The sequence below is a fragment of the Somniosus microcephalus genome, chromosome 7 (assembly GCF_052327205.1).
Source record: "Somniosus microcephalus isolate GS21.2 chromosome 7, FLI_Smic_1.0, whole genome shotgun sequence".
In the NCBI taxonomy this organism is placed as follows: domain Eukaryota; kingdom Metazoa; phylum Chordata; class Chondrichthyes; order Squaliformes; family Somniosidae; genus Somniosus; species Somniosus microcephalus.
In genome coordinates, this window is record NC_140993.1 from 58,722,831 (window position 1) to 58,744,965 (window position 22,135).

The following is a 22,135-nucleotide window of genomic DNA, read 5'->3' on the forward strand; positions in this document are numbered from 1 at the left end:
AGTACCCCGAGCTCACTCACGCCTTTGGCCGCGAATTTCTGGCCCATTATCTTCAATGTTCAAAATATCATCTCTCAATGTTGAAAATATCATCAATGCTCAAAATATCGTCAATTTTCAAAATATCATCTCTCAATCTATATATATAAAGCGGCTCTTCTGTCTGTCCCGATGTCTGTCTGTCTGTCCCGATGTCTGTCTGTTCTCTATACGTTTGAAAGTTACAGAGCGTACCGACGCGTGCGTCGCCTCAAAAGAAAGCTTGCGATTCCGGACCGGTCATAGGCGTATGTACGTTTCGGCCGGACAAAAACCGCGCCCGCGGTATCCGAAAAACGTTCAGCCTTCCGCTCATTAGCATCTCATTAGCGACCATGTGACGTCGAGGTCGACCAATCGGACGGCGGGTTCCTTCCTACAGTTGAGTGTCGAGTGACTCGACGATTGACCAATCCTACGCTTCGGTGACCTGACCGGTCGACCAATCGGTGCGTGTGTGGGCGGGCCTTATCCTTCTGAACTGAGATGAGTGGCCGCCATCTTGATTTTTCAGAATTTTTTCTCCCACACTTTCTGTGTTAGGGAACTAAGGTAAATATTTTAATGATGTGTTAGGGAATTAAATAACAATTTAATAGGGGGGGGGGAGAGCCTCGGGAAATCACGGGGGGGAGAGCCTCGGGAAATCGCGGGGGGGGGTGAGCCTCAGGAAATCGCGGGGGGGGGAGAGCCTTGGGAAATCGCAGGGGGGAGAGCCTCGGGAAATCGCGGGGGGCGGGGGGGGGAAGAGCCTCGGGAAATCGCGGGGGGGGCGAGCCTCGGGAAATCGCGGGGCGCTCGCGCCGCCCGCACTGACCGCGCATGCGCCGCCCGCACTGACCGCGCATGCGCCGCCCGCCCGCCCACAGCGGCCGTCCATCAGCCGCGCGATACGTGGGGGATCTCAGCTACGGACCTCAGGCGCTAGTCAGGGGGAGGGGCCGGAGAGAGGGACAGAGGGGAGTGGGGGAGCGAGGGAGGCGAGGGGAGGGAGGGAGAGGAGGGGAGGGGAGGGAGAGGAGGGGAGGGAGGGATAGGACAGGGTGAGGACATGACAGGGAGAGGGGGGACACACAGGGGCAGGGAGACCAAGTGCCCCAAAATTGCCCACAGACCGCGCATGCGCCGCCCGCCCGCCCACAGCGGCCGTCCATCAGCCGCGCCATACGCGGGGGACCTCAGCTCCGGACCTCAGGCGCTAGGCAGGGGGAGGGGCCGGAGAGAGGGACAGAGGGGAGTGGGGGTGGGGGTGGGCGAGGGGAGGGAGGGAGAGAGACAGGGGAGGGGAGGGAGAGGAGGGGAGGGAGGGATAGGACATGACAGGGAGAGGGGGGACACACAGGGGCAGGGAGACCAAGCGCCCCAAAATTGCCCTCGTGCCCCAAAATTGCCCTCGCAACGCGGGGCTCCCCAGCTAGTGTTCAATATATCATCATTGTTCAAAATACCATCTCTCAATGTTCAACATAGTATCTCACAATGTTCAAAATATCATCAATGTTCAAAATATCATCTCTCAATAGTCAAAATATCATCTCTCAATGTTGATATTATAATCAATGTTCAAAATATCAACAATGTTCAAAATATCATCTATCAATGTTCAAAATATCATCACTCAATGTTCAAAATATCATCTCTCAATGTTCAAAATACCATCACTGAATATTCAAAATATCATCTCACAATGTTCAAAATACCATCACACAATTTTCAAAATATCATCTCTCAATGTTCAAAATATCATCTCTCAATGGACAAAATATCATCTCTCAATGTTCAAAATATGATCTCTCAAAGTTTAAATTATCATCACTCAATGTTCAAAATATCATCTCGCAATGTTCTAAATATCATCACTCAATGTTCAAAATATCATCATTATTCAAAATACCATCTCTCAATGTTCGAAATATCATCACTCAATGTTCAAAATATCATCATTGTTCAAAATATGATCTCTCAATTTTCAAAATATCATCTCACAATGTTCAAAATATCATCAATGTTCAAAATATCATCTCTCAATTTTCAAAATATCATCTCTCAATGTTCAAAATATTATCAGTGTTCAAAATATCATCAATGATCAAAATATCATCTCTCAATTTTCAAAATATCATCACTCAATGTTCAAAATATCATTATTGTTCAAAATACCATCACTCAATGTTCAAAATATTAGCTCTCAATGTCCAAAATATCATCAATTTTCAAAATATCATCACTCAATTTTCAAAATATCATCTCTCAATGTTGAAAATATCATCAATATCAAAATATCATCACTCAATATTCAAAATGTCATCTCTCAATGTTCAAAATATCATCAATGTTCAAAATATCTTCATTGTTCAAAATATCATCTCTCAATGTTGAAAATATCATCAATGTTCAAAATATCATCAATTTTCAAAATATCATCTCTCAATGATCAAAATATCATCTCTCCATGTTCAAAATATCATCAAAATATCATCAATGTTCAAAAAATCATCTCTCAATGTTCAAAATATCATCAATGTTCAAATATCATCCATGTTCAAAATATCTTCAATGTTCAAAAAATCATCTCTCAATGTTCAAAATATCATCAATGTTCAAATATCATCCATGTTCAAAATATCATCAATTTTCAAAATATCATCTCTCAATGTTCAAAATATCATCTCCCAATGATCAAAATATCAATGCTCAAAATTGTATTAATATTCAAAATATAATCTCTCAATGTTCAAAATAACTATAATGTTCAAAATATCATCCTGCAATGTTGAAAATATCATTAATGTTCAACATATTCTCACTCAATGTTCAAAATATCATCAATGTTCTAAATCTCACCTCTCAATGTTCAAAATCTCACCTCTCAATGTTCAAAATATCATCTCTCAATTGTCAAAATATCATCTCTCAATTTTCAAAATATCATCAATGTTAAATATATAGCACCAATGTTCAAAATATCATCTATCAATGTTCAAATATCATTTCTCAATGTTCAAAATATCATCTCTCAATGTTCAAAATATCATCAAAGTTCAAAATATCATCACACAATGTTGAAAATAACTTCAAAGTTCAAAATGTCATCAATGTTCAAAATATCATCCCTCAATTGTCAAAATATCATCTCTCAATGTTCAAAATATCATCAATGTTCAAAATATCCCCAATATTCAAAATTGCATCTCTCAATGTTCAAAATATCATCTCTCAATGTTCAAAATATCATCTCTCTATGTTCAAAGTATCTTTTCTCAATTTTCAAAATATCATCACTCAATGTTCAAAATATCATCTCTCAATGTTCAAAATTTCATCACTCAATGTTCAAAATATCATCATTGTTCAGAAGATCATCTCTCAATGTTCAAAATATCATCTCTCAATGTTTAACTTATCATCACTCAATGTTCAAAATATCATCACTCAATATTCATAATATTATCTCTCAATGTTCAAAATATCATCACTCAGTGTTCAAAACGTCATCTCTCAATTGTCAAATTATCATCTCTCAATGTTTAAATTATCATCACTCAACGTTCAAAATATCATCTCTCAATGGACAAAATATCACCTCTCAATGTTCAAAATATGATCTCTCAAAGTTTAAATTATCATCACTCAACGTTCAAAATATCAGCACTCAATGTTCAAAATATCATATCGCAATGTTCTAAATATCATCACTCAATGTTCAAAATATCCTCACTCAATGTTCAAAATACCATCACACAATTTTCAAAATATCATCTCTTAATTGTCAAAATATCATCTCTCAATGTTCAAAATATCATCTCTTAATTGTCAAAATATCATCTCTCAATGTTCAAAATATCATCTCTCAATGGACAAAATATCATCTCTCAATGTTCAAAATATGATCTCTCAAAGTTTAAATTATCATCACTCAATGTTCAAAATATCATCTCGCAATGTTCTAAATATCATCACTCAATGTTCAAAATATCATCATTATTCAAAATACCATCTCTCAATGTTCGAAATATCATCACTCAATGTTCAAAATATCATCATTGTTCAAAATATGATCTCTCAATTTTCAAAATATCATCTCACAATGTTCAAAATATCATCAATGTTCAAAATATCATCTCTCAATTTTCAAAATATCATCTCTCAATGTTCAAAATATCATCAGTGTTCAAAATATCATCAATGATCAAAATATCATCTCTCAATTTTCAAAATATCATCACTCAATGTTCAAAATATCATTATTGTTCAAAATACCATCACTCAATGTTCAAAATATTAGCTCTCAATGTCCAAAATATCATCAATTTTCAAAATATCATCACTCAATTTTCAAAATATCATCTCTCAATGTTGAAAATATCATCAATGTTCAAAACATCATCACTCAATATTCAAAATGTCATCAATGTTCAAAATATCATCAATTTTCAAAATATCATCTCTCAATGATCAAAATATCATCTCTCAATGTTCAAAATATCATCAATGTTCAAAATATCATCACTCAATATTCAAAATATCATCTCTCAAGGTTCAAAACATCATCAATGTTCAAAATATCTTCAATGTTCAAAAAATCATCTCTCAATGTTCAAAATATCATCAATGTTCAAATATCATCCATGTTCAAAATATCATCAATTTTCAAAATATCATCTCTCAATATTCAAAATGTCATCTCTCAATGTTCAAAATATCATCAATGTTCAAAATATCTTCATTGTTCAAAATATCATCTCTCAATGTTGAAAATATCATCAATGTTCAAAATATCATCAATTTTCAAAATATCATCTCTCAATGATCAAAATATCATCTCTCAATGTTCAAAATATCATCAATGTTCAAAATATCATCACTCAATATTCAAAATATCATCTCTCAAGGTTCAAAATATCATCAATGTTCAAAATATCTTCAATGTTCAAAAAATCATCTCTCAATGTTCAAAATATCATCAATGTTCAAATATCATCCATGTTCAAAATATCATCAATTTTCAAAATATCATCTCTCAATGTTCAAAATATCATCTCCCAATGATCAAAATGTCAATGCTCAAAATTATTAATATTCAAAATATCATCTCTCAATGTTCAAAATAACTATAATGTTCAAAATATCATCCTGCAATGTTGAAAATATCATTAATGTTCAACATATTCTCACTCAATGTTCAAAACATCATCAATGTTCTAAATCTCACCTCTCAATGTTCAAAATATCATCTCTCAATTGTCAAAATATCATCTCTCAATTTTCAAAATATCATCAATGTTAAATATATAGCACCAATGTTCAAAATATCATCTATCAATGTTCAAATATCATTTCTCAATGTTCAAAATATCAACTCTCAATGTTGAAAATATCATTAATGTTCAAAATATCATCTCACAATGTTGAAAATATCATTAATGTTCAACATGTTATCACTCAATGTTCAAAATATCATCAAAGTTCAAAGTATCATCACACAATGTTCAAAATAACTTCAAAGTTCAAAATGTCATCAATGTTCAAAATATCATCCCTCAATTGTCAAAATATCATCTCTCAATGTTCAAAATATCATCAATGTTCAAAATATCCCCAATATTCAAAATTGCATCTCTCAATGTTCAAAATATCATCTCTCAATGTTCAAAATATCACCAATATTCAAAATACCATCTCTCAATGTTCAAAATATCATCTCTCTATGTTCAAAGTATCTTTTCTCAATTTTCAAAATATCATCACTCAATGTTCAAAATATCATCTCTCAATGTTCAAAATTTCATCACTCAATGTTCAAAATGTCATCATTGTTCAGAAGATCATCTCTCAATGTTCAAAATATCATCTCTCAATGTTTAACTTATCATCACTCAATGTTCAAAATATCATCTCTCAATGTTCAAAATATCATCACTCAATATTCATAATATTATCTCTCAATGTTCAAAATATCATCACTCAGTGTTCAAAACGTCATCTCTCAATTGTCAAATTATCATCTCTCAATGTTTAAATTATCATCACTCAACGTTCAAAATATCATCTCTCAATGGACAAAATATCATCTCTCAATGTTGAAAATATGATCTCTCAAATTTTAAATTATCATCACTCAACGTTCAAAATATCAGCACTCAATGTTCAAAATATCATATCGCAATGTTCTAAATATCATCACTCAATGTTCAAAATATCATCATTATTCAAAATACCATCTCGCAATGTTCGAAATATCATCACTCAATGTTCAAAGTATCATCATTGTTCAAAATATGATCTCTCAATTTTCAAAATGTCATCTCTCAATGTTCAAAATATCATCAATGTTCAAAATATCATCTCTCAATTTTCAAAATATCATCTCTCAATGTTCAAAATATCATCAGTGTTCAAAATATCTTCAATGATCAAAATATCATCATCAATTTTCAAAATATCATCACTCAATGTTCAAAATATCATTATTGTTCAAAATACCATCTCTCAATGTTCAAAATATTAGCTCTCAATGTCCAAAATATCATCAATTTTCAAAATATCATCACTCAATTTTCGAAACATCATCTCTCAATGCTGAAAATATCATCAATGTTCAAAATATCATCACTCAATATTCAAAATATCATCTCTCAATGTTCAAAATATCATCAATGTTCAAAATATCTTCATTGTTCAAAATATCATCTCTCATGTTGAAATTATCATCAATGTTTAAAATATCATCAATTTTCAAAATATCATCTCTCAATGTTCAAAATATCATCACTCAATGTTGAAAATATCATCAATGTTCAAAATATCATCAATTTTCAAAATACCATCACTCAATGTTCAAAATATAATCTCTCAATGTTCAAAATATCATCAATGTTCAAAATATCATCACTCAATATTCAAAATATCATCTCTCAAGGTTCAAAATATCATCAAAGTTCAAAATATCTTCAATGTTCAAAATATCATCTTTCAATGTTCAAAATATCATCAATTTTCAAAATATCATCTCTCAATGTTCAAAATATCATCTCCCAATGATCAAAATATCAATGCTCAAAATTGTATTAATATTCAAAATATCATCACTCAATGTTCAAAATAACTTCAATGTTCAAAATATCATCTCTCAAGGTTCAAAATATCACCAATGTTCAAAATATCTACAATGTTCAAAATATCATCTCTCAATGTTCAAAATAACTTCAATGTTCAAAATATCATCCTGCAATGTTGAAAATATCATTAATGTTCAACATATTCTCACTCAATGTTCAAAATATCATCAATGTTCTAAATCTCACCTCTCAATGTTCAAAATATCATCTCTCAATTGTCAAAATATCATCTCTCAATTTTCAAAATATCATCAATGTTCAATATATAGCACCAATGTTCAAAATATCATCTATCAATGTTCAAATATCATTTCTCAATGTTCAAAATATCATCTCTCAATTTTCAAAATATCATCAATGTTCAAAATCTCATCTCACAATGTTGAAAATATCATCAAAGTTCAAAATGTCATCAATTGTCAAAATATCATCACTCAATGTTCAAAATATCATCAATGTCCAAAATATCCCCAATATTCAAAATTCCATCTCTCAATGTTCAAAATACCATCTCTCAATGTGCAAAATATCATCTCTCTATGTTCAAAGTATCTTTTCTCAATTTTCAAAATATCATCACTCAATGTTCAAAATATCATCTCTCAATGTTCAAAATATCATCTCACAATGTTGAAAATATCATCAAAGTTCAAAATGTCATCAATGTTCAAAATCTCATCTCTCAATGTTCAAAATATCATCCCTCAATTGTCAAAATATCATCACTCAATGTTCAAAATATCATCAATGTCCAAAATATCCCCAATATTCAAAATACCATCTCTCAATGTTCAAAATATCATCTCTCTATGTTCAAAGTATCTTTTCTCAATTTTCAAAATATCATCACTCAATGTTCAAAATATCATCTCTCAATGTTCAAAATATCATCTCTCAATGTTCAAAACATCATCATTGTTCAGAAGATCATCTCTCAATGTTCAAAATATCGTCTCTCAATGTTTAACTTATCATCACTCAATGTTCAAAATATCATCTCTCAATGTTCAAAATATCATCACTCAGTGTTCAAAACGTCATCTCTCAATTGTCAAAATATCATCTCTCAATGTTTAACTTATCACTCAATATTCAAAATATTATCTCTCAATGTTCAAAATATCATCACTCAGTGTTCAAAACGTCATCTCTCAATTGTCAAAATATCATCTCTCGATGTTCAAAATATCATCACTCAATGTTCAAAATATTATCACTCAATGTTCAAAATTTCATCAGTCAATGTTCAAAATATCATCATTGTTCAAAAGATCATCTCTCAATGTTCAAAATATCATCTCTCAATGTTTAACTTATCGTCACTCAATGTTCAAAATATCATCTCTCAATGTTCAAAATATAATCTCACAATGTTCAAAACATTATCTCACAATGTTCAAAATATCATCACTCAATGTTCAAAATAGCATCTCACTGACATAATAAAGACTCACTACGCACTTGGTTGTACATAAGGCAAGGCTTTAACCAACTTGTAACAGAACATGGAGGTCTAGTTAGTAGTCTCTAGCTTCCTGTTTCCAGATTGTCTCTGGCCAAGTTGTGCCCACACCCGAGTATTTATTCTCCTCGGATGGCGCCCTCAGCTGGCCGTTCAGTAGTACTTCCTGAGTTACTTCTTGTAGAAGTTGCGATTTATGACATTTTTCCTCCCTAAAAGGTTTGGAAGTCCAGTCTTCCTTTAACGGACTAGGCGGACCAAAAATAGCCATAGTCGTTTAGCTTTCTGCTTGTGACCGGAAGGCACGTCTCCCCGGATCGTGTCCTGGTCCCTGGGTCGCTTGGCCCGTACCGGTAAGTCGGTAGAGTCCGCGTCGTCTTGATCGTCCTGTGGGTGCCTGGGAATATCATGACTCCGGGTGTGGGTCCCCACAGGCGCAGAGCTGGCCTCATCCTGGGTCGTAGCCGGAGATTGTCCGGCGTCCTGATTTCGGGTGGCCATCCTACGAGGAGCGTTCGGCTCCCTGAGTTGATCCGGTAGCACTGCCGGCAGATCCCTCGATGTCCCAGGTAGGGAATCATCTTCATAGGGGTGCGGAGTGTTGACATCATCGTCGTGGGATCCTTCATCATTCGGGCCCGTGTGACCGGTTGGGCAGGGAGCCAGATCTGTGAGCGAGATGGTGGACTCCCGGCCATCGGGGTACCGCACGTGCACATACGTGGGGTTTACCTCTGTTAACTCCACCTCATCAACGAGAGGGTCGTTCTTGGCAGACCGGACAAACCTTCGGAGTAGCAAAGGGCCTGGAGCCACCAACCATGACGATAGAGATGTCCCATGTGTAGAGCGACGCCGGAACTTGAAGAATCTCATGAGGTGTGACATTAGTGGATGTGGAGAGAAGAGACCTGATAGAGTGTAACACGTCGGGGAGCACAGTTTCCCACTGCTGGTCTGGTAGGTTGCGTGACCTCAGTGCCAGACGGACAGCATTCCAGATGATGGCATTGTATCGTTCAACCTGTCCATTGCCGATTGGGTGATATGGTGTTGTCTTACTCGAGGCGATTCCCCGTTGGGAGAGATAACTTTTAAGTTCACTCGACATAAAGGAGGGACCCCGATCCGTGTGCATAAAATTGGCTGTCCTGCAAAGGGAAAAGACCTGATCAAGGCATTTAATTACCATAGAGGTAAGCATATTAGGACAGGGGAAGGCAAAGGGAAAGCGTGAATACTCGTCTACCATCGTAAGTAGGTAGGTGTTCCGCGTCGACGAAGGCAATGGCCCTTTAAAGTCTATGCTGAGCCTCTGCATAGGCTGCATTGCATGTATGAGTAAGTCATCTGATGGGCGGAGAATTGTGGTTTCAATTCTGCACAAATCCTACAGGAGGAGCATGTTTTCTTTATGTCCTCCGTTGAGAATGGTAGATTTTTGGAGCGCACAAAGTGCAACATACGGGTAACGCCAGGATGGCATAAGTCCATATGCAGGTCCGCCAGAGTCGACGTTGACATTGAAGAGCAAAATGCCCGTGTGAAGGTATCTGGGGTCACATTCTGTTTGCCGGGTCGTTAACGGATAGTATATCCAAAGGCGGCCAGCTCCATTCTCCAGAGTTGAATTTTATTATTTTAGATTTTCGTGCGCTTCCGGTTATCCAACATGAAGGCCACAGAGCGCTGGTCAGTTATGAGCGTGAAATGACGCTGAGCAAGAAAATGACTCCATTGGCGTACAGCCTCGATGATGGCTGTAACCTCCTTCTCGACGGGGGGGTAATGGAGCTCGCTACCCTGTAAGGTTCTGGATAGGAATGTCACGGGTTGACCACCTTGATTCAAGGTAGCCGAGATCGCCACCTCCGATGCATCGTATTCGACCACAAAAGGAAGGTTTTCGTCAATGGAGTGAAGCGTGGCTTTCTCCAGCTGTCATTTGAGGAGGTTGAAGGCAGAAATAGCTGTTGCTTCCAATGGAAAAGACTTCGCATGAAGCAGGGGCTATGTTTTATCGGAGAAGTGAGGTATCCACTTTGCGTAATAAGCAAACATGCCAAGTGCCCGACGAAGAGAGCCGAGATTTGTAGGGGGGAGGGAGCTCCTGAAGTGGACGAAGTCGCTCTGGGTCCGGTTTAATAACACCGTTGCCTACCCAGTAGCCGAGAATGTTCACTGATGGCACCAATTTCACCGATTTGGATTCGTTTAACATTAAGTGGCGACGACGGAGAACGTCAAAAAATCTCTGAAGATTGGCATCATGTTCCTTTTGATCATGACCGGCATTAGTGATATTGTCTAAATACGGAAAGGTATCCGTCAAGTTCTTTTGCCGGACTAGGCCATCCATTGCCCGTTGGAAGACGGCCACCCCATGGTGACCCCAAATGGAAGGTGACGAAACTGATAAAGCCGACCATTGGCCTCAAAGGCCGTATACTTTTTGTCAGAGTCTTTCAGCGGTACCTGATGGTACGTGCTCTTTAAATCGAAGGTTGAAAATACCTTGGCCTAGAAATTGGGTTTTGGCGCAGCGACGGCTTTAGCGCCGGAAGTTAGTACCGGAGCTAAGTCGCGCTGGGCGGGCCAAAAATTCACTACTTCTGCGCCCAAACGGCTGCCGGCGCTGCTGAAAGCTGTTAGCGCCTGAAAACTGGCGCTATGCGCTGAATTTCGGCGCTATTCCAGCGCTGCGGCGCCCGCTGCGGTGCGGCAGGTTCGGGAAGTGCAGGCCTCCTCCTTCCCTTAAGGAGGAGCTGCCTGCACCCGGCCGCGGCCCGCGATAATCTTTTTAAAAATGAGCCCGGCACCTCGGACAAGTGCCGGGCTTGCTTCTGTTCCGGGGGGGGGGGGGGAATCCGGGGAGGGAGCTGCGGCCAGGCGGGCGGCGGGAAAGCGGCCGGCCGCCGCGGGGCCTTTAATGCGCCGGCGCAACGTTCTGTAAGGCACCTCTGCCAGAACGTTGCTTGCGGCTGCCACGGGCGAGGCGGCCGCAACTCAATTTCCGAGTTCGGGCGGGTTACCATGGCAACCGGGACGCTGCGCACACCGATGACGTCATCGGTGCCGGCGCAGCGCTACCGGCCTAACGCCGATTTAGGGCCCCTGTCAATTTCAAAACTGACCATAACTTCGCTGCTAGGCCCTCTAGCGCCTCAAAAGCGGCGCTAAGGCCAGTGAATTTCTAGGCCATTTGGCAAGGTTGTTGACCATGTCATCTATTCGTGGTAGCGGGTAGGCATCCAGATCGGCATATTGATTAATAGCCTGCGAATAATCAATACACAGACGTTTCTTATGTTGTTTTAAAGGGTTTTTCACAATGACGACTTGAGCCCGCCAGGGAGACGAACACGGCTCGATAATACCGTCAGCTAAAAGGCGAGAGATTTCTGCCTCGATAAATGCTCGGTCATCTTGGCTAAAGCGCCACGATTTGGTGGCTATGGGTTTACAGCGGGGGGAGAGATTGGCAAACAGGGAGGGCTCACCGAGTAAGGCCGCCGAGAGTGCACAAAACGGCACCTTAGAAATGGTAAGCTCCGGCTTCGACCCTCCAAACTCAAAAGTGAGTCTTTTGTGCTGCTTCTGGAAGTCCTGTCCCAGAAGCACATCGCTACATAAGTTTTTGAGTACTCCGAGCCGGTTGGAGGGATACGTGCGACCATTGAGGATGAGGTTGCCAAGACAGAAGCCAGAAGAATTGGTGCTCAGAGTCGTCAGAGCCATTGCAATCTCCCTGTCCGAGGGATAAATGCGCAGTTTTAACCTGCTGACAGGCTGCTTACTAATGAAGCTGTCAGAGCTGCAGGAGTCGATTACCGTGCTTAGAGTGTGTCCATTTACTGAAACCTTCGTGGCTGCATGGGACAAACTTTGGGGAAAAACAGCTGTGATGGGAGGAGGATCATTTTTCCTTCAGCAGCTGTAGCCTTAGCAGTGGTTCTTGGGGGAGGAGCAGCTCCATAGATAGCAGCTATGAAGCTAACAGGAGCTCTCGACCGGTATACTTTAGAGGAGCGGCCTTTCTTGTTAGCAAAGGCCCGTGACTGGCATACTTTGGAAAAGTGTCCTTTCTTGCTGCAATGACTGCAGGTCGCATTATGAGCCGAGCAAAATTTTCTGTAATGGAATGTACCTCCACAAAAGAAACACTTTCTTCCTGATTGCCAGGATGCTGCTAGGGCGGGGTTGTCATCAGCAAAGGCCTCGAGGGTAGGGTCGTCGTCCGTTAGAGTAGAGTCATCATCAGCGGGGCCATCCACCCAAGACCTAACGAAAGACTTATTAAAGGTGATAGCCGCCGCCCGTGCACGTGGTGGGAGATAAGTGTCTGCATTTTTCTTGGCCAAGTCCAGGGAACACGCCTGGTCATAAGCAGCCCGTAAATTGAGGGTTTTATTTTCCAGCAGCCGCTGACGTATAAAAGGGGACGCAATCCCATTGATAAAGGAATCGCGGATTAGTTCCTCCTGATTCTGTTTAGCTGTAACCGCTTTAAGGTTACAATCTTTGCTGAGCCTGCGAAGTTTCTGGAGGAATTCATCGAGTGATTCCCCAGGCTGCTGCCGAGTTGTGGCCAGTAGGTGTCGAGCAAAGATTTAATTCGGGGGCTTGACATATAGCTGCTGTAAAATTTGGATAGCAGCGTCGTAGTCTATACAGTCCTCAATATAATCATACACATGAGGGGATATGTAGTTAATAAGCATTCGTAACTTATTCTTCAAGAAAGTTGCTAAAGGTACGAAACCAATGCGTCCATACCTTCGCTGCCGCAGGTGCATTCGGTTCCAGGTCGAGATGAGCGGGTCTAGGGAGTTTTTCCATGATGGATCAGTTTCTTGCCCAAGTCCCTTCCTGTGGTTCGAGTTGCAGCTGGTTGTTCCGAATCACCCAAGGCGTGGAGACGATAACAAGTCGATTAAATTGACGTAATAAAGACTCACTACGCACTTGGTTGTACATAAAGCAAGGCTTTAATCGACTTGTAACAAAACATGGAGGGCTAGTTAGTAGTCACTAGCTTCCTGTTTCCAGATTGTCTCTGGCCAAGTTGGGCCCACGGCCAAGTATTTATACTCCTCGGATGGCGCCCTCAGCTGGCCGTTCAGTAGTACTTCCTGAGTTACTTCTTGTCGATGTTGCAATTTATAACACTCACAATGTCCAAATATCATCTCTCAATGCTCAAAATATCATTACATAATGTTCAAAATAACATCAATGTTCAAAATATCATCACTCAATGTTGAAAATATCATCACTCAATGTTCAAAATATCATCTCTCAATGTTCAAAATATCAACTCTCAATGTTCAAAATATCATCTCTTAATATTCAAAATACCATCTCTCAATGTTCAAAATATCATCTCTCACTGTTCAAAATATCATCTCTCAATGTTCCAAATACCATCTCTCAATGATCAAAATACCATCTCTCAATGTTCAAAATATCATCTCACAATGTTCAAAATATCATCTCACAATGTTCAAAATATCATATCTCACTGTTCAAAATATCATCTCTCAATGTTCAAAATATCATCTCTCAATGTTCCAAACACCATCTCTCAATGATCAAAATACCATCTCTCAATGTTCAAAATATCATCTCACAATGTTCAAAATATCATCTCACAATGTTCAAAATACCATCATTCAATGTTCAAAATACCATCTCTCAATGTTCAAAATATCATCTCACAATGTTCAAAATATCATCTCACAATGTTCAAAATATCATCTCACAATGTTCAAAATACCATCATTCAATGTTCAAAATACCATCTCTCAATGTTCAAAATATCATCTCACAATGTTCAAAATATCATCTCACAATGTTCAAAATATCATATCTCACTGTTCAAAATATCATCTCTCAATGTTCCAAATATCATCTCTCAATGTTCAAAATACCATCTCTCAATGTTCAAAATACCATCACACAATTTTCAAAATATCATCTCTCAATGTTCAAAATACCATCATTCAATGTTCAAAATATCATCTCTAAGTTCAAAATATCATTTCCCAATGTTCAAAAAATGTCACTCAATGTTCAAAATATCATCTCTCAATGTTCAAAATATCATCTCACAATGTTCAAAATATCATCTCTCATTGTTCAAAATATCATCTCTCAATGTTTAAATTATCACTCAACGTTCAAAATATCATCTCTCAATGTACAAAATATCATCACACAATGTTCAAAATATCATCACTCAATGTTCAAAATATCATCTCTCAATGTACAAAATATCATCTCTCAATGTTTAAATTATCATCACTCAACGTTCAAAATATTATCTCTCAATGTTCAAAATCTCATCTCTCAATGTTCAAAATATCATCACACAATGTTCAAAATATTATCTCTCAATGTTCAAAATATCATCAATGTTCAAAATATCATCAATGTTCAAAATATCATCACTCAATGTTCAAAATATCACCAATGTTCAAAATCTCATCCCTCATTTTTCAAAATCTCATCTCTCAATTGTCAAAATATCATCTTTCAATGTTCAAAATTTCATCAATGTTCATAATATCATCAATGTTGAAAATATCATCTCTCAATGTTCAAAATATCATCAATGCTCAAAATAACATCACTCAGTGTTCAAAATATCATCTCTCAATTGTCAAAATATCATCTCTCAATGTTCAAAATATCATCACTCAGTGTCCAAAAAATCATCACTCAATGTTCAAAATATCATCAATGTTCAAAATATCCTCACTCAATCTGTTCAAAATATCATCTCTCAATGTTCAAAATATCGTCACTCAATATTTGGTTTTCCCCTCTGTTTAAAATACCTACCAGTAAGTCTGTTTGAATAACCCATCAGTTAGGCTGCTTGAAATACAGTCACTCAGTTAATTTTCTCACTTATCACTCTGACAGTTCAAAAAACATCATATAGTCTATTATAATATTCACCACTCAATCTGTTTAAAATGCACGTTACTCAGTCTGATTGAAGTAGTCATCGCTTTGCTGGATGAAATATCTCTCAGTCAGTCTATTTAAGAAACTCATCTCTCGGTCTGTTTTTTGTACAGTCTGTTTGAAAATTCAATGTCAGTTCAGTTAAACTACTCATCACTTATTTTGATTAAAATACTCATCACTGATTGAATATTCATCCATCAGTTTGATTCAAATACCTTTCACTCACTGGGGTAGATCTTGACTTTGAGCAATATTGTAAAACGTGTGTCGGCAGCCCGTTTTACATCTCCCACGATTTTCATTTTCAGTGAAGTCAATGGAAATAAAAGCCTGTGTTCTGTTTATAATTTTCTTCACTCTGTTTAAACAATGGGGCTCAGTCAGTTGACATTGTTATAGCTCGCCATTCATTTGGTTTTAAGGGTACATTAGTCAGTCGGTTCATATTGATCAGGTATTTGTTTTAAGTATTGGAGAGATTTAAGCTAATTAAGGAGAGCCAACACGACTTTGTAAAAGGCAGGTCATGTTTAACTAATCTAATTGAATTTTTTGATGAAGTAACAGGGAGGATTGATGAAGGGAATGCAATGGATGTTGTCTACATGAATGTTGGAAGGTGTTTGACAAAGTACCACATGGAAGGCTGGTTAACAAAGTTGAGGCTCATAGAATAGATGGGTCAGTGGCAGCTTGGCTAAGGAATTGGCTTAAGGACAGAAAGCAGCAAGTTGTGGTAAATGGCTGTTTTTCAGACTGGAGGATGGTAGACAGTGGTGTTCCCCAAGGGTCAGTGCTGGGGCCACTGCTTTTTTTGATCGACTGCAACAGGACATAGAAAGGCTAGCAGAATGTACAGACAAGTGGCAGATGAAATTTAACACAGAGAAGTGTGAGGTGATGCATTTTAGCAGAAGGAACGGGGAGAGTCAATATATACTTAATGCACAGCTTTAAAGAGTGTGCAGGGGCAGAGGGACCTGGGAGTTAATGTGCATAGGTCCCTGAAGGTGGCAGGACATATTGAGAGGGTGGTTAGCAAAGCATATGCGATCTTGGGCTTCATAAATAGAGGTATTGAGTGTCATGAATCTTATCATTCATGAAGAAATGACTCATGAAATAACACTGGGCATCCAACCTGGGTGCCGTCCAAGGAGTATAAATACTCGGGCGTGGGCCCAACTTGCCCAGGACGTTTTTGTAACCAGGAACTAGTGATGTAACTAGAATCTCATGGTTGTGAAACAGTTGATTAAAGCCTTGTTTTATACTCAACCAAGTGCTCAGTGAGTGTTCTTACATCATTGAGTACAAAAGTAGGGAAGTTATGCTGAACCTTTATAAAGCGCTGGTTTGGCCACAACTGGAGTATTGGGTCCAGTTCTGGTCACCACACTTTAGGAAGGATGTGAAGGCCCTTGAGAGGGTGCAGAGCAGATTTACCAGAATGGTTCCGGGGATGGGGGATCTTAGCTACAAGGACAGGTTGGAGAAGCTGGATTTGTTTTCATTAGAGCAAAGGAGGTTGAGTGGTGTTTGATAGAGGTGTACAAGATTATGATGGGTTTGGATAGGCTAGATGGGGAAAGGCTGTTCCCACTAGTTGATGGTACAAGGACTAGAGAACACAGATTTAAGGTTTTGGGCAAGAGATACTGTGCGGATGGGAGGGAAAACTTTTTAACGCAGCGAGTGGTGAAAACCTGGAACTCGCTGCCGACGGATGTGGTGGAAACGGAGACACTCAATGTTTTCAAGGGGAGGCTGGATAGGCACTTGAGGGAAATAAACTTGCAGGGCTACTGGGATAGAGCGTGGGAATGGGATTGATTGGATTGCTCTACAGAGAGCCAGCATGAACTCGATGGGCCGAATGGCCTCCTTCCGTGAAGTTATGACTCTATGACTATTTGTCACTCAATCTCACCTTTCGATCGGTCTAATTTACTGACGTCTCACTGTGTTCAACAGATGCATTGAGTGGGGCCGATTTTCCTCAGCTAGTGGAGTCGTGTCTACAAGTTAACAATGATACAAATCCTCCCTGTGTGGTAATGTGTTAACAGCCCCCAAATTTCCTGGGTCAGGTCATTTTCAACATTAGTCACAGATCCAGGTTCATACCAGATCGAGCACACAATTGGCTGGAGCAGAAACCCGTGTGGTAGTGATAGTTTGAAAGGCCTTGGACGCGATGCTAAACCAGGAAAAAAAAGTGGGGCGGGCTCAGAACGGCGATCCTGCCTTATTTAAATATTGAAATGGAACTCCCGCCCGATACAACCAGGAGTTTCCAATGCCTGCACCTCACACAGCTTCTGCTCTATGAGGGTAGAAGCCAGACAAAGGAGAAACAACGGGCACAAAGGATTGGGAGAGACGGATAGCACTAAAGCAAGAAATAGTAAGGTTGTAGGTGGGTCAGACTAAAAGGAAACACAGAATGGTCTAAGGTATGTCTAAGGTATGTATGTGGACGCATGAAGCATAGTAAACAAGGTTGGTGAGCTACAGGCACAAATAGCCACGTGAGAATATGATGTCGTGGCAATAACAGAGACCTGGCTCAAAAAAGGACAGGATTGGGTATTAGATATTCCTGGATATAAGGTGTTCAGGAAGGATAGGGAAGGAAAGATAGGAGGTGGTGTGGCAGTATTGTTAAGGAGAATGTTACAGTGCTGGAGAGAGAGGATGTCCTGGAGGGGTCAAGGACAGATTCTATATGGCTAGATTTAAGATATAATGGAGGTGCCATTACAATACTAGATTTATTCTATAGGCCACCAACCAGTGGGAAAAATATGGAGGAGCAAATTTGCAGGGAAATTACAAGAGATGCAAGAACTATAGAGTAGTGATAATGAGGGACTTCAGTTATCCTAATAGAGGCTGTGTAAGGTTCGGAAAATTCTACAGATACCCCCAAACCAAGAAGAGAAGAGATTTTTGGACTGTTTAAAAGAATATTGGGCCAAAAGGGGCTTAAAGTCAAAACCCCAGGATTTGGCTATTTTAAAAGGCATGTCCAGGCCTGGGAAAGGTTGCGACAAAGGAGTTGGAATGGGGCACTGTAAAACAAACATTTTGAGTATTGGAATGGGCCAGATTGTCTGGGAATGTTCTGGACCGTCTCAGTCATTCTACATAAAGACAATAGGCCTACGGAAAGACAGTCCCCGCCAAAACTAGAGAACCATCACAAATATGAATAATACAGCACATGACACTAAATCAACAAAAGGGACTCTGACCCCAGCAGGAGAAGACAATCGAACAACAGATTAACCACTCAGAGAGGTTTCCGAAAACCACTTCACACACTTAAACCGATTTTGAAGCAATCCTGAAACTAGTTAAAAGTCAATTAAAGATAGACGGGACCAGCCCAAAACTCGATAAAGAATTTAAAACTATTAAAGTTAACGAGCCCGCCAAAATTAACAAAGAGCCAGAGAAGATTTGGCGGGCAGATAAGCAAGGCCTCAAATGGTATAATTGAGGCCTGCTTTCACACAGAAGACGGTTGTTCAAACGAAAGGAGTTCAGTTCAGTTTGGTTCAGAAGAGTACTACTCATCATCATCATCACCGCATACAGTCGGAGAATCGGAGATTTGAGGAAAGGAGGACGAAACGGGAGGAGAAAGGAATCGCGGCAACCAAGGGCCCCAAGAAACTAACAACTAACAATATTACCAACAACTAGGTAATATTGGGCCACCACGACCAACAAGAAACTAACCTGGAAGAAACCAAAGATCTGCAAATTTGTTTCCACTCTACAAGCTAGCCTGACTTACCCCTGGGTAAGATTTGATGAAAAAAACTCTGAACCCTATACCTAACCAAAGGAAATTGGGTACTTACCAGATAAATCCAAATACGCACCCTGCCGCATCAACGGACACGTGAAGACTGAAGACCCAACGCAGGTGAAGTCTTCCACCACGTCCGGGGTACGGCAGGCCCCAACCGCCACACCTAAAGAGAACCCCAAAATTGCAAACCTCTCCAAGTGTCAAGAAAGTCATTTGGTGAGCATTTCCCTGGTCCTCTGAAATCCAATCTAGTTTGTGTAGTGGGATTGGGAGGGGTGAGGTATATTGTCTATTGTCATTCTCCCTCGTATATTCCAAAGTGTTACCCCCCCCTTTAGAGTGATAAGATTATTGCATTGTATATTTACCTATCTCAAAATAAAGATCCAAGTTCTTTTCACCAACTCAGTTGTCTGTTGCAATTTCATTACAACCCCCAAATAAGTCCAAAGTCTAGAACCAAGGGAGTGGGAGCAATTTGAACCACTCAGGGAGTCGTGGGCAAAGCTGGCCACACACACACCACCCCTTACAGAAAATGGCGACCGCTGCAGGACTTTGGCAAAAGGGATGTAATGCAATAGACCCTGTGTTTGATGAAAGAACGAAGATGGAAGAGAGGATTCCCTCTTATGTTTTTGAGAAGGTGAATATCACCAATAAATGGGTGACCAGACTGTTGCGTGCTGAGCATCCCATGGACGCTGCAGCCAAATGGACTGAGAGCAAGGATCATAAGAAGTCGGTGGAAAAGGCCATCTGGTTGGTCTGCGCCCTGCGACAGATCCAGCTTTTAGATCAGCACTTTAAAGCATTGACAGAAGAGCTGCAGGAGGCAGCCAGACAGTCTCAAGCAAGAGCTTTAGCAGGGGAAGGATTATTGCAGGATTTACAGGCCCAAAGTCAGGAGAAGTTGCAGCTAGCAGAGAAACACAGGAACAGACATGAGTATTTTTGGTGTCAAGTCACCGAGGCTAAAAGCAATGAGTTAGTATTGAAAGAGGAGAACACTCGCCTAACCAGACAGTTAAAAGAACAGGAGGAAAAGTTCAGAGACGTGAAGGCAGCCTATAAAGTAGCAAGCACTAGGGATTTTGAAGCGGGAGATCACGGCCCTTGCCAAAAGCAGATCAACAGTTTAAAACTTGCTCTGTCCAGGGCAAAAGTCATGGTATGCCTAGTGAGCCCGGATGCGGCCCGGGTAGACCTGTAAGTAGAAGTAGAAACTGTTCAGATGTCACCTGTGGCACTGTGGAACAACCCAGTTGGGCAGCAGGAGGGACAAGCAATCTGTAGGGAGGGCAGGGAGGAGTGCACACCACCACCAACTGTGGCGCCGGGTTTTGACTTGGTTTGGCAGCAGGCAGAAGTGGGCAAACAAATGCAGGAAAGGTCGGAGCCGGGGCCGATGTGCCCGGCTTGGCAGCAAAAGTTTGACCCACCCGGGGGTGGTGGGGGCCAGGGGCCCCTTGAAAGCCAATTCGTGATTCCCCATGGTACCCAACAGCTTAGGGCTATGGTAAGCCACCTGAACAAACTCACCCAAAAGGGAGACCTCTCAGTCCACTTTATGGAAGTGGAACAAGCATCAGGCATCAATGAATGCGACGACTCAGAGATGGCCAAGATGCTCCTGTTCACCTTGGATGGCAAGCTATACCAGTCCCTCTCTGCTGAGAGCAAGAAGGGGCAGGGCGGGTACGCTGCCATCCGGGAGCAAGTTCTGGAGGCGATGGGGACGAATGATGGTAGTCCGTTCTCCCGGGTGGAGAAGACTACACAGTTAGCAGGGGAGACCCCACAGGCTTTCACAGACAGGCTGTGGCCTGTGTACAGGAGTGCCTGTAATGGGGATCTCGACCGGACTAACTTGAACCAGGACGAGCTGGCCCACTGGCTCCGAAGTCTGTTGGCAAACAGCTTGCTAAGGATCAGAGCCAAGGCCGAGTTGTGGTTCGACCCAAAGGGCCCCCAAGTCACCGAAGAGACAGTGGTCAGACAACTGACACTGGCTTACTGCAACGGTAGAGGGGTAGAAGAACCACAGACAAAAGGAAAGGTTCACGAGTTAAAACCCAGCCAAAGTAAGAAAGAATGGCACCAGGAAGGGGGTAACTCTTCCGATATGAGGCATAACTGTTATGTCTGACATTGGTGATAGGTAATCGATTGCCTTGGCCTGAGCACATGGAGTTTGATAGTGCTGTTATCGTTGTATTGTGTCTGACATTGGATATAGGTATTCGATTGCTTTTGCCTGTGAGAGTGTGGTTGCATCAGCCATTAAAAGCAACATGAACAGAGCTCTGCATATGGCCTCTGGATTATCTTTGCAAACACTGTAATGATATCAGCAAATAGTGATGTTATTTGCCTGTTTGATTATGATGCCTTACCAGCATGTTTGTATGTATTGATTACTTATGCCTGACCAGCAGAGGTCATGTGACAGAGACAAGCAGTTTGGCTTAGTTTCAGTTTCGTTCTAGATGCATCACTAGCATGGTGTCTCCTGAAATGCTGTATAAAGAGTTTAACAGACTTTAGATTAAAAGACATTCTCTTTCATAAATGTCTCGTCATTGAACCCACAAAGAAATCAATACATGGTGTCAGAAGTGATTGAAAGAGATGAGGAGAAAAAATCTGAAGTTAAATCAGCTCTCCACAAATTAGCAAGCCAAAAGAGAACATCGTTGCTTACCATTGGAGAATAGC